The sequence below is a fragment of the Mercenaria mercenaria genome, chromosome 9 (assembly GCF_021730395.1).
Source record: "Mercenaria mercenaria strain notata chromosome 9, MADL_Memer_1, whole genome shotgun sequence".
Classification (NCBI taxonomy): Eukaryota; Metazoa; Mollusca; class Bivalvia; order Venerida; family Veneridae; genus Mercenaria; species Mercenaria mercenaria.
In genome coordinates this window covers 36,670,165-36,687,728 of record NC_069369.1, presented here as the reverse complement: position 1 = coordinate 36,687,728, position 17,564 = coordinate 36,670,165, and the positions used below count along the sequence as shown (strand labels likewise).

At 39.3% G+C, this 17,564-nt stretch overlaps 1 protein-coding gene across 3 annotated transcripts in view; it reads right to left on the bottom strand.

The window, feature by feature from the left end:
• Positions 1-17,564, bottom strand: part of LOC123546970 (olfactory receptor 8B12-like) — an 83,620-nt gene that overhangs the window by 9,790 nt on the left and 56,266 nt on the right. The window contains exon 1 of one of the 3 annotated variants that reach the window (XM_045333666.2): positions 7,342-7,608. The exons of the other annotated variants lie outside the window; for them this stretch is intronic. The gene's annotated coding sequence lies outside the window, so the exon portion shown is untranslated. Of the gene's footprint in view, positions 1-7,341; positions 7,609-17,564 lie in introns of those variants that run through there. 3 annotated transcript variants of the gene reach the window in all.

The following is a 17,564-nucleotide window of genomic DNA, read 5'->3' as shown; positions in this document are numbered from 1 at the left end:
CATACCCTAAAAACGATTGCAATTAGGCAAAATTGTATATTTTCCTATACTCTTAAAATCATACTTTGAAATTTACAATGAAATATTGTCTATCATAAGTTTGAAGTCGTAGAAAAAACCCTCAAAATCATTCTTAGCTCGGAGGTCAGTACCTAAAAGTGACCATTCACAGTTAAATGTGAACAAAAATCCTAATTTCTCTGCAAAGTTATTTAGCAATGACCTTAATTTCATATCCCAATTCTTCCTTGCTATTGGAAAGCTAAAAGAAAGAATTCCTGATAGGTATACGCTAAAATGATATAGCCTACGGTAATGTATACGAAATAAGTGATATAAGTCAACTTCTGGAAATATATCACAGGAAGCATGTAAAAGTATTAGTCCGTCTATAGAAAATGCAATTCATTGTTGTAAAGCTGTGCCGTGGAAATAAATGTTCATATATCATGCAATGCTCATGAACGTATCGCATGGATGACAACCATTCAATCTGCAATGTCAATATGTTTATTGACGCCTTGCAAAAATATCTCACATTGGATCAGTTTATCATTATGTCTTTTATCAGCAGATGTCACATTTTTAGATCATTTCAAAAATGTTTTTATGCTATTTTTTTCTTTAGTCAGTACATGCCACATTTTCTTACATCAAGATGTTTTCATGCTGTTGTTTGTACTTAAATCAGACACATGCTGTTTTTTCAAGATGTTTCTGTACAATTGCTTTTCTTTAATCAGCCGGTGTCATATGTCCATAAGACCTGTTTCAAAATGTATTGATACTGTTGTTTTTCCTTAAACAGCAGATGCTGCATGTTCTTCGACCCTTTACAAAATGTATTGGTATTAGTGTATTCTTTTTAATCAGGAGACGTCACATGTAAAATGAACTTTTTTTAAAAATGTTTTGTTATCACTGTCTTTCTTTAATCAGCAGATGCCACATGTTCTTAGACCTTTTATTAAAGATCTTTTTGAACTATTGCTTATCTTAAGCCAGCAGATACAAAATGATTTTGGCCTTTTAAAAATGTGTTTGGTATTATTTTTTATTTAACCTTTAGCCTGCTGGCGACGAGTTATTCTGCTTTTGCGACCAGTGCAGACCAAGATTAGACGTGCAGGCTATTTATGGTCTGCAGTGTTTGCTATTCAGTTAGTAAATTATCAGTGAACACCCCTTTGAATAATAAATGGTTTTGCCCAAATTGAACGATGGATCAGCTAATTTTAGAAATTTAGCAGGGTAAAGGTTAACGTTATTCTATCAGAATATTTATGCATAATGTTGACCATCAAACGTTTTCGAACGAAGAAGGGAGATGATTGTTATTTAGGACGAAACAGGTGAGTAAACAGTTAAATCTTTCCTGTAACATTGTTATTCTCTAAAAACTTTTTTTCTGACAAATAAACAAACACAGCATGACATATTCACCAGAGATGAAGATTTCAAGACAATATTATTATGGTATCATACAGAATGTTACAAGAAAGTTAAAATTACATAAGCTTGTAAATATGCTTGAGCTATTATTACCATGGGTTATTTCAACATGAGCCTTTACACATGCTTCAAATGAATTGAATACTTTTATACATATCTATATTCATTTAATCTAAGAAGAGAATTTGTTTGTATCAAGTTCTGTACTGTTATGAAACCATTTCCTCAATTGACGAAAGTCTGTAACTGTTCACATGTGCTTGAACACACTTATAACACTCATTAGTAAGAAGTCTCAAACTAACTTGGAATGTAACTCTAGTCAATTAAAGAATAAAGGATCTTATTCGACTGTCTGTGTGCAACAAGGTTTTCCCAAACCCAAAGGACAGCGTGGATAAAATACCTTACTAGCCATCGGTTTTTTTTTTCATTCCACGCTGTCCCGAGGGTTTGGAAAGGAAAACATCTAGTACCTAAATTAGGCAGACATGATAGATCATTTTACCGCTTATTATGTTTGTCATTTTTAAGTACATTGTAAGTTTAAAATCGCTCATACATGGTGACATAAATGTGTACATGTATTGCTTGTCCTTTTCCCAAGGGGAAAAGATAAATTGTTCTTGCCTAACTGTGGGAGGCGGGGTGGGTGGTAGACAAGGATTTCCCTAGGGAAAAGAAAGCTACACGCGGTCATTGTGGCGTCATACTTTTGACGTCATGAACTACATACAATGTTATGATTTACTATTTCTTAAAACTAACAATTGTAGACAAGAAAAATACAATATAATCTTACATGTCTGCCTGACTCAGACAGTTCTTTCACCAACCCTTGGAACAGCACGGATAAAAATCCTTGTCTTACACATGCAGGCAAATAAGATCCCTATAATCTCAGGCTCAGAAATCCTTGCCTTTCCCCACTACAGTTCGAGTCTTTTGCATAAGTAATGATAAGTTTGTTGTTTTGGTCTTATGTTTCTTGCCGGCTTGTATACTCTTATGATATCCTCAATATAGGATAGGTTGCGTTCTATATTGGGATCATCTTACAGATTTTATTACAACGTAAATATGTACAATCGATATGTCTTTAGATTGAAAGATTAAAAAGAAAAGGAAATGACCGAGGATACTTATCCCTCCATAACAACAACAACAACAAAAAACAGCACAAAAAAAAACGTAAAAAAAACACCAGCAAAAATACCACTAGAGTTTGAGACGTAACAATACCATAGAAAAATATTGCTAACATTAGGAAGTATTTTAGCATTTATGTAATGAATGAACTTGTAATAACTCTACGACAACAAGTCTTTGATTACCAAGATGAACAAAAGCTATGTCTATCTTTCATCTGTTAGAATTATTCACCCGAGTGCAATGAAACTTTACTAAATCATCAAGTAAATTTCTCATAACAGTTTTCTCTGCTTATGCAAATTTATCAATATATCAAACGATGCAGTCAGTAATACAAATAGCACTTGTCTCAAAAAATTGTGCAGACATTTTCGATATATATTATTAGATAGAACTTTGATAAATGAAAATAGAATCCAAGAGGAAATGCACCTCATGAAGAATTTGAATATACACATCATCTAACGAAATGCTTCTGAAATGTATTGCCTCTCTTAGTATCAAAATCAAGTTTGCTACTTCAATCCCACTTTAGATACTATATACAATGTTGTTTATTGTTTGGATGAGAACTTTGATGTTCAAGGAAAGCAGCTATTTATTTTCATGTTCTAAACGAGGAGTATAGTTTGCACATGTAAATTCTTTTGATCTAAATTCATTTTGATATAATATCTAAGAGATGTTTTGTTAAAATATATCTTGCTAACTTGAGCTATTAAAATACATTGTACAGCAAATGGTTCTATGTGCAAAAATGTCTTCGCTTACATACGGTAGATGGAGTATAATAGAAGTAAATGATTTATCCAAGTGACCATGTCAAACATTCCATTAAGCTTTAACCAATGTCAATTAAATCTTATCCTGCTTCAACAAATTTAGTAGCAAATTAAAGGATGTTATCAAGAAAGTCTGTGAGCAGTTTTATCACAGAAGAACCGGTACCTGTTGTAATGAGACAGTCTCCAATAATGTTGCCAATCATATACGTCAGTTTGTCTTTTCAACTATTGCCGCTAAAATTTAAGTATTACATTGGCCTTTTTTTCCGATGTAGAAATAAACAGTATTAGTTTAAATCTGTTTCGATTAAAATATATACCACACCCAAACAAACAAAAAATTCAAAACGAAATGTACCGTATCTATTATTTGAATTTATCAATCAATTTATTTACAAACTAAAATATTTTATGGAACCAATCTTTATTTCTATTTAAACTAAACATCGAGTATAATCTACAATTTTAATAATTGTGATTGTTGGATGAGAAATTTCATGTTCGGTTATAAAATCTGACGAACGCAACCGCTACTTTCAATTCTATTCATTACAGTCTACAAATGCACATTAGTTCGGTTTGAAATCATTTTACATTGAAAAATCTAATCATAAAGATTACATTCAACAAAAGAAATGTTATATTTCAATTGCAGTTTCATCAATAAAAAACTACCAACAGTTTATCAAAAGTCGTATAATTGACAATTATCAAATAGAAAGAGATAGCTCTTCATTTACAGATGGAAACTTAAGCCATTCGTATGATTAAGGAAAAATCATGAAATAGAACGGCAGAAGTCCTACCTTCTTGGCTTATGCTCAAGGCACACCGACTTCCTATCAAAATGGCTATAGTATCGTGCCTTTCCCGTGTATGTATTTTTAATGACTCTACATTCATCCACTTAACAAATGCTTTCAAATGTTAACCATGTGAGTAAATGCCGATGCATCCACTTGCTATGCTTCTGTTATCTTTACCTTCATGCATCAGACAAAAAAATGAAAAAGAGACTTCCTTGGCTACAAATAATCTTTCGTTACGTTTTCGTTGAACAAAGCATATGAAAGCATATGAAACATTTAGCTAATTAGGATTCTGACATATGCTATAAATTGTCTGTTAAAAATTATTATTTAACCATCAGTTTGTTTTCAAATATTGGCAGACTATTATGATCATTTGCGAAACAACGAGATACTTTATAGGCGGAGCAATATGCCACACAGTACGATAATTAGTCTGTGTTCGATATAATAAATACTACATTTTGTTATCTCTTCATTCCAGGGTGGTGGTGGGTGGGGTATTTAGTATTAAACCAATATTCAGTATTAAACCAACAATATTATCTAAACCATTCTTTTTTTAGAATAAATCCACAATGTAATAAATTCTAAAACGGACTGCATATTTTTACATACAATTTAAATTGTTTGTAAACTGCTATTATTTGGGAAAAACGAATAAATACTAGTCAGTTGAAAGTTTATTTGTGACTGTGCTTGTCAGATAAACTTAGTAATTTCAAATATTATTTGCATTCGAAGTGCTGATGCTGACAAAATTGACTATAAAACATATTGTTTTACTGACTATAAAACACACTGCTTGTATCAAACTATAACGTCTTGCAAGAGACACACATCTGTATCTCTTTAATGTTGATAAATGGTAACGATAAGAGTGTTCTTTGCCAGAGGTAACAAATCTATAACAAATTTATAACTGACACTACTTTCCTGGAAAATGACAGCACGTGCTTTGTATCTATTCCATTTATTACTTTCTGACAAAAATATAAACGGGTATGAAGTATATACACATGTATATATGTCATTTGTTACTTATACTTATAGATAAAACCCATTATTAAAAATTCGAGGTTTTTTACCTGCTGTCTTGGAAAAACACTCACAACTTAGAATCTTGAGGTGTTATTTAAGCGTAGCGCATGACTAACGATATGATGATATAGGACTTAAATTGGTTTAACCTGACACATTATATCAATATTTTTTATTCATGATGACTGCGTTCAAAATAATTAATATTTTTCTACTGTATCATTCACTCGTATTATTTGATTAAACACAGTCGGTCTCATGGCTATTTACATCATAATACTTGTGTTTGTCTAAAATAATAGAAAATGTGGAAATTCCACAGGTCGTCCAACACGACAAGAATTAAATTGTTGTAGTCACGGTTTGTTTGAGCCTGTTCATGGTTAGCATCTTGCGGAAATGCATGCTACCGTCCACGCCCTCTAGCACCGTGATGAGCAGATCTCAACATTTGCACGTTTTACAAGTATGAAAATAGAATTAAGAGACATCCGTAGATGTGTTCATCGAAGCATCAATGATACACAGAGTGCAATTCCATGACAAACGGCGTATGATCCCTACTTAAAAATAATGGGTTTGCCCTAAACGAGAAAGCAACGGGATGAACTAAACAAACTGGAATTCAGAGAGGTCTTATGTTATGGAGCCTGCGTCTCATTGAAACTACCAAAAGACAAAATTAGAAATGAGGCATCATTTCCGAGGAGCGATTAAACAATACCCGTAGCTATGGAAGCGGGAGAGTTTGGAACTATCCAAGCCGAATTGTTCAAGCGGAAAACTTAAACATTACCACTTACACAACATAAATCACATGCTGACCGATTTGAAACGATCGAAATATAACACCTCCGACTGAATGTACGGGGGTACTTCTTACGGCCGCCATACGGCATAAACAACAATGCTGATGATAAAATAGAAAAAAGTGAAAATTACCCATAACTGTAATGGATTTTTAATTCGGTTTTTACTAATCTATTCTAAGTCGGTTGTGAAGTAAATTGTACAGCCATAAAATTAGTCACCCTCGACACCTCACTCCTGAAGGTCGAGAAAAGAGAAGCCAGTTTATTTTAATGCCGAGCACCAAGTAAGGGAACTACCGGTAGTTGCACCATTTTTACACGACTTTGAGGATCGAACCCACGATCTCTAGCACTCAAAGCGGATGCTCTACCGCTATGCGGTCTAAAATTTCGAATTTCATGCATTATTATCACACTGTCTTACTGAGGCATACTTTTATAAACTTTACAGAAAAAGTTTCGCAGGAATGTTGGACGAAGTGCATGAATATTTTATATCATTGGGAAAATGATGTAAGTTTTCAATATCATTTGTTTCTGAAGATCAAAGTTGCTGTTTAAATGTCAAGCTAAAGTTATAAAAGTAACAAATGGATAATCATACTTTATCAATATCATTTTCTCCCAACACCCGCGACCGAGGTGCCTCAGACAAAGAAATATATAAAAACTGGAAAACGTATTTTATTTGTATATTTTTTACAACTGATTTCAACTGATAGTTCGATGTGCAAAATCTTCGTTACCCCAACAAGTAGCACCCGATTTACTAACGCTTTAAATGAGTCAATCAACAAAATTTTATGTTGTTTATTTTTTACTTGGAAAATAAGAGGGAAGTGCGTTTGATCAGAGTCTCACTGAATTCTGGAGTAGGTCTGGTCCTTGCAAAATTTATGTAACGGAATGTATAAAAAGAAATCAGATATATTTAGCGCTTCATATGGTAACAGATAGAGTCATCAGGAAAGAAATCAAATAAATTGGTTATAACATAAAATGAAAACCATAAATGACCCTTTAAAGTGAAAACTATTAAACTGGTACAGAATATATAATCTGATATATTCTAAAACTAGAAAGTATATTAAGTTGACACATAAGCAGACCCGTTGCCATATTTTAAAACAAGGATACATATTCAGTTGGAAAAGCTAAGTTCCGAGAAAGTAAGCGCAATTAATTTGTTTAAATATTGCTAACTTGAGAAAGAGCTCGAATACTAACAAACTGCATGTACGCACATTGGTTTTTTCATGATTAACTATGTGGAATAAAAAACTAATTTACCTAATATTTTCCCGAATATTTGATCCAAGTGACAATTAAAAACATCCTATACACTGTAAGCCAATATCAAAAATCGTCAATAAACAGTTTTCTCCTGCAAGAAATCACGCGTAGTATCAGAAAAACCTTTGACCAGTTTATCACTAACGTCCTGGTACAGCTGCTGGAATTAGACACTCTACAATATTTGTATACCTCAGTCTGTTATCTTATCAACTATCGATGCTTATCTCAAAGTATCACGAGAGCATATTTCCGATTCCAAAGACTCAGATGAAAATAGAATCCACAAATCTTATATCAAAATTAAATGTAAAGTGCATATTAGTTGTATACATCAATTATGTCATGAACAGATGCTGCAACATTTTACCACCATTTGTATTAACGTTAATCGTTGATGGCCTTTGAAAGATAGCATCAAATGTTAACTTCCATGGTTGGAACAATAGGTTTTAAGAATAGAAACATATGGTTCAACTTCGCTATAACTTTCACTTATCCATGTAAAATACTTGTACAATTGTGTCGAAAGATATTTTTGTCGTATTACTCTCATCATGTTAGACTTCAGCCACTCGAGTTCCTAAACTATTGTCTCATATACGAAAAAGCGCGTCTGTTTTTATGCATAACCCTTGCTTCGAGAGGAGCTTACATATTACCAAGGATATTTGAAAGGAAAAACAAAATAATTACACACTCCATAACCTCAGTTCTTAATTCTAGTTTGTTTAGTTCTGTCCATTATTTTCTCGCTTGGGGCTTGTCGGTTAATTTACGTGTTGACCGTACCCCGCGTTTCATAGAATTGTATCATAGTGAAGGTTCCATTCCTGCGAATGTCTCTAAATTGAATTTTGTACTTGTAACAATCGCAAATATTGAGTCTGTTCAACCTAGGACTAGACGGCGGAAATGGTAGCATTCATTTTCACTACCGTCCATGAACAGGCTCAGTCAAACCGAGCATGCAACATTTTCACCTTTGTCGTGTTGGGCAAACTGTGGGTTTCCCCTTTTTCTATTTTCATAAGATAGTTAAATAAGTTAGGATATTAAAATAAAAACATTCCATACTGCAGCCAGTATGGAACGTCATAGTCGTCACAACCCTCGTTATAAAAATTGACTGTATGAAATACGTGTCTACTGGCAGTTTGTAAGCGTTAGATTTAATTTTTACAATTATTCATTCGGCAATAAAATCAGACATATGTAAATATTCGTGTCTAGCACATGCAACCAACCGATTTGATGTGAAAAATAACTACTGGAGACACAATTGATTAGAACAAAATGCATTTCATTTATCTTATTTCCATCTGTCATGAAAAGACTGACAGCGATGGAAGAGATAATTTTCATTTACGTCATCATGTAGCTCTGGAATGTGGTGGAGTCTGTGCATTAATGATAGGTGGTGTTTTAATCACTAACCGTTCCAATTACAGTCCAATTGTTATCCTGAAATGTGCCGCACCATGAGAAAACCAACATAGTGCATTTGCGACTAGCATGGATCCAGACGAGCCTGTGCATCCGCGCAGCCTGCCCAGGATCCATACTGATCGCTTTCAGACCCTAATGCAATGAAATTAAAGAAACCGTTAGCGAACAGTATGGATCCTGAGCAGACTGCGCGGATGCACAGGCTGGTCTGGATCCATGCTGGTCGCAAATGCACTATGTTGGTTTTCTCATGGCGCGGTTCAAATGTTTCTTTTTGTGTGGTTTGCGTTCTTGGAACACGAATAGTCCCATTGTATCCTTGTCCTTGATATAGATAATTGTAGAGAAAATGCTCCGTTCTAGGTATAACAAACTGTATACTTCTAACAATTTTTTAAGAATTCTTTGTTGAAGAAAAAAATAAAGCTGTAAGTTTCTTTTCTGATATATTCATCTACATAAAATTAACCGACTAAACAGTAATACACATACTTTCAAAATGTTATTAAGACATGAATTGAACGAACTATGGATATTATGTCCGTATATGCTTGATCGATATAACCATAGAGGACCATATAGACATTGACTGACTGTATAGTTTGATACTGGTAACACGTTATTACATATTGTCTTCAAATGAGTAACAACGTTCTGCAACAATTACATGTAGAAGTTAACTCAAGAACAGTCAAACTTTTAGCAATAATATCACACAGAATATCGAAAAACATGCGAAAAGCTGCCAAGATTACAAAAAGGCAATTAAAAAGTGAAAGCTTTTATTTGATAAGTAAAATTTAAAGGAAAATAAACCTTCCATGTAATGTCGTCATTAATGTAGCAAGTAAAACCAAATACAAAATATCTTTAATATGCCTTAAACTTATGGATAATATTAAAATATTTTCTGAAAAAATGAGGAGGAAATATATTTGAACATCCGAGTTTGCTAGTATTTTGCTTTATTGTGTTTTATGCTTCCAAAAGGTCTTATTAGAATGTATTTCCTGAATTTAGGTGTAGGACTGGACATTTAATAATTGTAAAAAATGTTTAAAAAGATGTGTGAAATGAAAACAGATAAAATAAGGATTGCTTAAGAAATAACATATAAACTAAAGCACAGTACGAACGTCTAATAATTCCGCATGTACACATTACTGCGACCAATAAGATAAAAAATAATCATGTGTTCCTTTTACATTTTCAAATGATTTATCCAAATTAAGATCACAAATATTCTACAGAAATTTTCCCCAGTATCAAACGGTGTTTTGCTTCAACATCAAGCGATGATATTAGAAAGTCTATTATCAGTATTAGCAAAGCACTGGTACGGCTGTTATAGTGAAGCGATTGTTTTAACTAATCATGTCTATCAGTCTGCATTCTTATCAGCTGTTGATGTTAACATTCAAGTATTACAATATCGAAATCTGTATCGTACGTTTTAGGATTTGCTTTGATTCAAATATAATCTAAAAAAAAAAACTAGATCTCAAAAGGAGATGTACTGGTTTGTATCCAGTATCCGGACAGGATCAGTTTTCGGACATATGTACTAAAGGCTGATCACTACCAGATAGAATGTAAGCCTCCGCAGGTCTAGTCACAAGTAGTCCAAATATAAATAGTACTAATCTTTTTTCCTTTCCTAGTGCATTTTCTCGGCAGCAACGTGCTTACTTTTACCCTACCGCGTTTCAGTATGTATCACTTTGCATTCTAATGAAATCGGCATGTTCCTATCGCATGCTAGATAAAAATGGCGGCGTAAGAATTTAATGTCACGAAAAGAGAAATTGAAAGAAGCGAAAAGTAGTAAATTCAGCGGGTTGTATTTAACGAACTGTAGTTTTCTTATATAAAAGTTAACACCCCCTTTTCTTTTTGTTTTTCTAAAGTAGCGATCTAGTTCTTTATGGGAATATAATTCTCTGAAAATCTGATATGCTAGAAAATGTCGAAAAACCGTTATGAAGTGAGTGGATTTTATATGAAATAAAGAACAGCTGGATTTAGTGGTGTTCAGCCTATAAGGGGCAATACATGTTATTTTCTGAAACCCCTCGAAAATGAATGGAAATGCCATTAATCTATTCTTTATGATGTAAAACGGTAACAAATGGCTGAAAACGCTTAAATTTCTTGTGTTTTTGGAATTCAGATTGAATTTTCGACCAGGTGGCACTATTTTGGTTCGTTTTAGGATCTAGTAAATGTCTTTTCTCGCATTTTAGCACTTCAGTTGTCTAAATAATATTGAAATTAGCATGTTTCAGAATGAAAATGACAAACATCGTAACGATTAAATGGATGTTAAATGTAAATTCCACGAATAAGGTAAAATTAATTGAAATGTTGCTTGCACAGGGCTAAATTTTGCATATTTTTGGGGATGGGGGTGACCTGTAATGAATTGTCATTTCTCTACATTTTCTCAATATTTTGCACCAAAACAAAGCAGAATCATTGTGAAATAGGTGTATCTTGAGAATGGATGCAAATTCATGGAAAAATCAAACAAAATTTTTCTCTTATAGGCTGATCACTACCAAATAGAATGTAAGCCTCCGCAGGTCTAGTCACAAGTAGTCCAAATATAAATAGTACTAATCTTTTTTTCCTTTCCTAGTGCATTTTCTCGGCAGCAACGTGCTTACTTTTACCCTACCGCGTTTCAGTATGTATCACTTTGCATTCTAATGAAATCGGCATGTTCCTATCGCATGCTAGATAAAAACGGCGGCGTAAGAATTTAATGTCACGAAAAGAGAAATTGAAAGAAGCGAAAAGTAGTAAATTCAGCGGGTTGTATTTAACGAACTGTAGTTTGCACATAGCAGCGGTCGCAGTGGACGCAGTGGTCCAGAAGTCACTCTGTCAGAATACAAAATCGCAAATGATGTGCACATAGCACCGGATGCAGTGGTCCAAAAGTAACATTGTCTGACTACGAAACCGTGGTAGTGTGCTCATAGCATCGGACGCAGTGGTCGAGGAGCAATACTAACAGACTACGAAACCGTTGTTGATGTACACTCGGCACCGTACGCAGTGGTCCAGAAGTAACACTCTCTGACTACGAAACCGTGGATGATGTGTACATGGCACCGCGGCCGCAGTGGTCCAGAAGTAACACTGACAGACTATGAAACCGTGGATGATGTGCACATAGCAGCGGCGAACGCAGTGGTCCAGAAGTAATATTGTCAGACTATGAAACCGTGGGTAGTGTGCACATAGCAGCGGCCGTAGTGGCCCAGTAGTAACACTGGCTGACTACGAAACCGCGGGTGATGTGCACATAGCAGCGGACGCAGTGCTCCAGAAGTAACACTGTCTGAATACGAAACAGTGGGTAGTGTTTACATAGCACCGGACGCAGTTGTCCAGAAGTAACACTGTGACTACGAAACCGCGGGCGATGTGCACATAGCAGCGGTCGTAGTGGTCCAGTTGTAACAGTGTCTGACTACGAAACCGTAAGTCATGTGCACGTAGCAGCCAAGGCAGTGGTCCAGACGTAACATTGTCAGACTACGAAACTGTGGGTCAAGTGCAAATAGCAGCTGCCGCAGTTGTCCGGAAGTAACACTGTCAGACGACGAAACCGTTGGCTGTGTGCACATAGCAGCGACCGCAGTGGTCCATAAGTATTAAACACTGTCAGACTACGAAACCGTGGGTCGAATGCACATAGCAGCAGACGCAGTGGTCCAGAAGTGACACTGTCTGACTGCGAAACCGCTGGTTACGTGCACGTAGCAGTAGCCGAAATGGTCCAGACATAACACTGACAACGAAACAGTGGGTCGTGGACGAAGTGGTCCAGAAGTAACACTGTCAGACTACGTGACCGTGGGTCGTGTGCATATAGCAGCGGTCGCAGTGGTCCAGAAGTAACTCTGTTTGACTACGAAACTGTGCGTAGTGTACACATAGAAACGGATGCAGTTATCCAGAAGTAATACTGTCCAAGTATGAAACCGTGGGTGTGCACATAGCAGCGGACGCACTGGTCAAGAAGTAACACTGTCAGACTATGAAACCGTTCGGAGTGTGCACATAGCAGCGGATGCAGTGGTACAAAAGTAACACTGTCTGACTACGAAACCATTGAGGATGTGCACGTAGCAGCGGCCGATGTGGTTCAGAAGTAACACTGTCTGACTACGAAGCCATGGGTCGTGTGTACATAGCAGTGGAACCAGTGGTCCAAAAGTAACACTGTCAGAATACGAGGCCATGGGTCGTGTGCACATAGCAGCGGACGCAGTGGTCCAGAAGTAACACTGTCTGACTTCGAAAACAGGGGTCTTGTGCTCATAGCAGCGGACGCATTTGTTCAAAAGGAACACTGCCAGACTACGAAACCATGGGTAGTGTGCACTCACTATCTGACTGCGAAACCGCTTGTCATATGCTCGAAGCAGCGGACGCAGTGGTCCAGAAGTAACACTGTCTTGCTACGAAACCATGGGTCATGTGCACGTAGCAGCGAACGCAGTGATCCAGTGTAAGACTGTCGGACTATGTGACCGTGGGTCGTGTGCATATAGTAGCGTACGCAGTGGTCCAGACGTAACAGTGTCTGACTACGAAACCTTGGGGCATGTGCACATAGCAGCGGACGCAGTGTCAAAAATAACACTGTCTGACTGCGAAGCCATGAGTCGTGTGCACAAAACAGCGGACGGAGTGGTCCAAAAGTAACACTGTCTGACTACGAAACCGTGGGTCGTGTGCATATAGCAGTAGAAGCAGTAGTCCAGAAGTAACACTGTCAGAATACGAAACCATGGGTCTTGTGCACGTAGCAGCGGACGCAGTGGTCCAGTTGTAACACTGTCAGAATACGAAACCATGGGTCTTGTTCACATAGCAGCGGTCGCAGTGGTCCAGTTGTAACACTTTCTGAATACGAAACCTTGGGTCTTGTGCACATAGCAGCGGACGCAGTGGTCCAGTTGTAACACTGTCAGAATACGAAACCATGGGTCTTGTTCACATAGCAGCGGTCGCAGTGGTCCAGTTGTAACACTTTCTGAATACGAAACCATGGGTCTTGTGCACATAGCAGCGGACGCAGTGGTCCAGTTGTAACACTGTCATAATACGAAACTGCTGGTCGTGAGCACGTAGCAGCGGTCGCAGTGGTCCAGTTGTAACAGTCATAATACGAAACTGCTGGTCGTGTGCACATAGCAGCGGTCGCAGTGGTCCAGTTGTAACACTGTCAGAATACGAAACCATGGGTCTTGTTCACATAGCAGCGGTCGCAGTGGTCCAGTTGTAACACTTTCATAATACGAAACTGCTGGTCGTGTGCACATAGCAGCGGTCGCAGTGGTCCAGCTGTAACACTATCTGACTACGAAACCGCGGGTGATGTGCAAATAGCAGCGGTCGCAGTTGTCCAGAATTAACACTGTCTGACAACGAAACCGTGAGTCACGTGCACATAGCAGCGGACACCGTGGTCCAGTTGTAACACTGTCTGACTACGAAACCGTGGGTGATGTGCACATGGAATCGGACGCAGTGGTCCAGTTGTAATACTGTCTGACTATGAAACCGCGGGTGATGAGCACATAGCAGCGGTCGCAGTGGTCCAGAAGTTACACTGTCTGACTACGAAACCGTGAGTCGTGTGCACATAGCAGCGGACACCGTGGTCCAGTTGTAACACTGTCTGACTACGAAACCGTGGTTGATGTGCACATGGAATCGGACGCAGTGGTCCAGTTGTAATACTGTCTGACTACGAAACCGCGGGCGATGTGCACATAGCAGCGGTCGTAGTGGTCCAGTTGTAACAGTGTCTGACTACGAAACCGTAATTCATGTGCACGTAGCAGCGAAGGCAGTGGTCCAGACGTAACATTGTCAGACTACGAAACTGTGGGTCAAGTGCAAATAGCAGCTGCCGCAGTTGTCCGGAAGTAACACTGTCAGACGACGAAACCGTTGGCTGTGTGCACATAGCAGCGACCGCAGTGGTCCATAAGTATTAAACACTGTCAGACTACGAAACCGTGGGTCGAATGCACATAGCAGCAGACGCAGTGGTCCAGAAGTGACACTGTCTGACTGCGAAACCGCTGGTTACGTGCACGTAGCAGTAGCCGAAATGGTCCAGACATAACACTGACAACGAAACAGTGGGTCGTGGACGAAGTGGTCCAGAAGTAACACTGTCAGACTACGTGACCGTGGGTCGTGTGCATATAGCAGCGGTCGCAGTGGTCCAGAAGTAACTCTGTTTGACTACGAAACTGTGCGTAGTGTACACATAGAAACGGATGCAGTTATCCAGAAGTAATACTGTCCAAGTATGAAACCGTGGGTGTGCACATAGCAGCGGACGCATTGGTCAAGAAGTAACACTGTCAGACTACGAAACCGTTCGGAGTGTGCACATAGCAGCGGATGCAGTGGTACAAAAGTAACACTGTCTGACTACGAAACCATTGAGGATGTGCACGTAGCAGCGGCCGATGTGGTTCAGAAGTAACACTGTCTGACTACGAAGCCATGGGTCGTGTGTACATAGCAGTGGAACCAGTGGTCCAAAAGTAACACTGTCAGAATACGAGGCCATGGGTCGTGTGCACATAGCAGCGGACGCAGTGGTCCAGAAGTAACACTGTCTGACTTCGAAAACAGGGGTCTTGTGCTCATAGCAGCGGACGCATTTGTTCAAAAGGAACACTGCCAGACTACGAAACCATGGGTAGTGTGCACTCACTATCTGACTGCGAAACCGCTTGTCATATGCTCGAAGCAGAGGATGCAGTGGTCCAGAAGTAACACTGTCTTGCTACGAAACCATGGGTCATGTGCACGTAGCAGCGAACGCAGTGATCCAGTGTAAGACTGTCGGACTATGTGACCGTGGGTCGTGTGCATATAGTAGCGTACGCAGTGGTCCAGACGTAACAGTGTCTGACTACGAAACCTTGGGGCATGTGCACATAGCAGCGGACCCAGTGTCAAAAATAACACTGTCTGACTGCAAAGCCATGAGTCGTGTGCACAAAACAGCGGACGGAGTGGTCCAAAAGTAACACTGTCTGACTACGAAACCGTGGGTCTTGTTCACATAGCAGCGGTCGCAGTGGTCCAGTTGTAACACTTTCTGAATACGAAACCTTGGGTCTTGTGCACATAGCAGCGGTCGCAGTGGTCCAGTTGTAACACTGTCAGAGTACGAAACCATGGGTCTTGTTCACATAGCAGCGGTCGCAGTGGTCCAGTTGTAACACTTTCTGAATACGAAACCATGGGTCTTGTGCACATAGCAGCGGACGCAGTGGTCCAGTTGTAACACTGTCATAATACGAAACTGCTGGTCGTGAGCACGTAGCAGCGGTCGCAGTGGTCCAGTTGTAACAGTCATAATACGAAACTGCTGGTCGTGTGCACATAGCAGCGGTCGCAGTGGTCCAGTTGTAACACTGTCAGAATACGAAACCATGGGTCTTGTTCACATAGCAGCGGTCGCAGTGGTCCAGTTGTAACACTTTCATAATACGAAACTGCTGGTCGTGTGCACATAGCAGCGGTCGCAGTGGTCCAGTTGTAACACTATCTGACTACGAAACCGCGGGTGATGTGCAAATAGCAGCGGTCGCAGTTGTCCAGAATTAACACTGTCTGACAACGAAACCGTGAGTCACGTGCACATAGCAGCGGACACCGTGGTCCAGTTGTAACACTGTCTGACTACGAAACCGTGGGTGATGTGCACATGGAATCGGACGCAGTGGTCCAGTTGTAATACTGTCTGACTATGAAACCGCGGGTGATGAGCACATAGCAGCGGTCGCAGTGGTCCAGAAGTTACACTGTCTGACTACGAAACCGTGAGTCGTGTGCACATAGCAGGGGACGCATTGGTCCAGTTGTAACAGTGTCTGACTACGAAACCGTGAGTCGTGTGCACATAGCAGCGGACGCAGTGTCAAAAATAACACTGTCTGACTGCTAAGCCATGAGTCGTGTGCACAAAACAGCGGACGGAGTGGTCCAAAAGTAACACTGTCTGACTACGAAACCGTGGGTCGTGTGCATATAGCAGTAGAAGCAGTAGTCCAGAAGTAACACTGTCAGAATACGAAACCATGGGTCTTGTGCACGTAGCAGCGGACGCAGTGGTCCAGTTGTAACACTGTCAGAATACGAAACCATGGGTCTTGTTCACATAGCAGCGGTCGCAGTGGTCCAGTTGTAACACTTTCTGAATACGAAACCTTGGGTCTTGTGCACATAGCAGCGGACGCAGTGGTCCAGTTGTAACACTGTCAGAGTACGAAACCATGTGTCTTGTTCACATAGCAGCGGTCGCAGTGGTCCAGTTGTAACACTTTCTGAATACGAAACCATGGGTCTTGTGCACATAGCAGCGGACGCAGTGGTCCAGTTGTAACACTGTCATAATACGAAACTGCTGGTCGTGAGCACGTAGCAGCGGTCGCAGTGGTCCAGTTGTTACAGTCATAATACGAAACTGCTGGTCGTGTGCACATAGCAGCGGTCGCAGTGGTCCAGTTGTAACACTGTCAGAATACGAAACCATGGGTCTTGTTCACATAGCAGCGGTCGCAGTGGTCCAGTTGTAACACTTTCATAATACGAAACTGCTGGTCGTGTGCACATAGCAGCGGTCGCAGTGGTCCAGTTGTAACACTATCTGACTACGAAACCGCGGGTGATGTGCAAATAGCAGCGGTCGCAGTTGTCCAGAATTAACACTGTCTGACAAC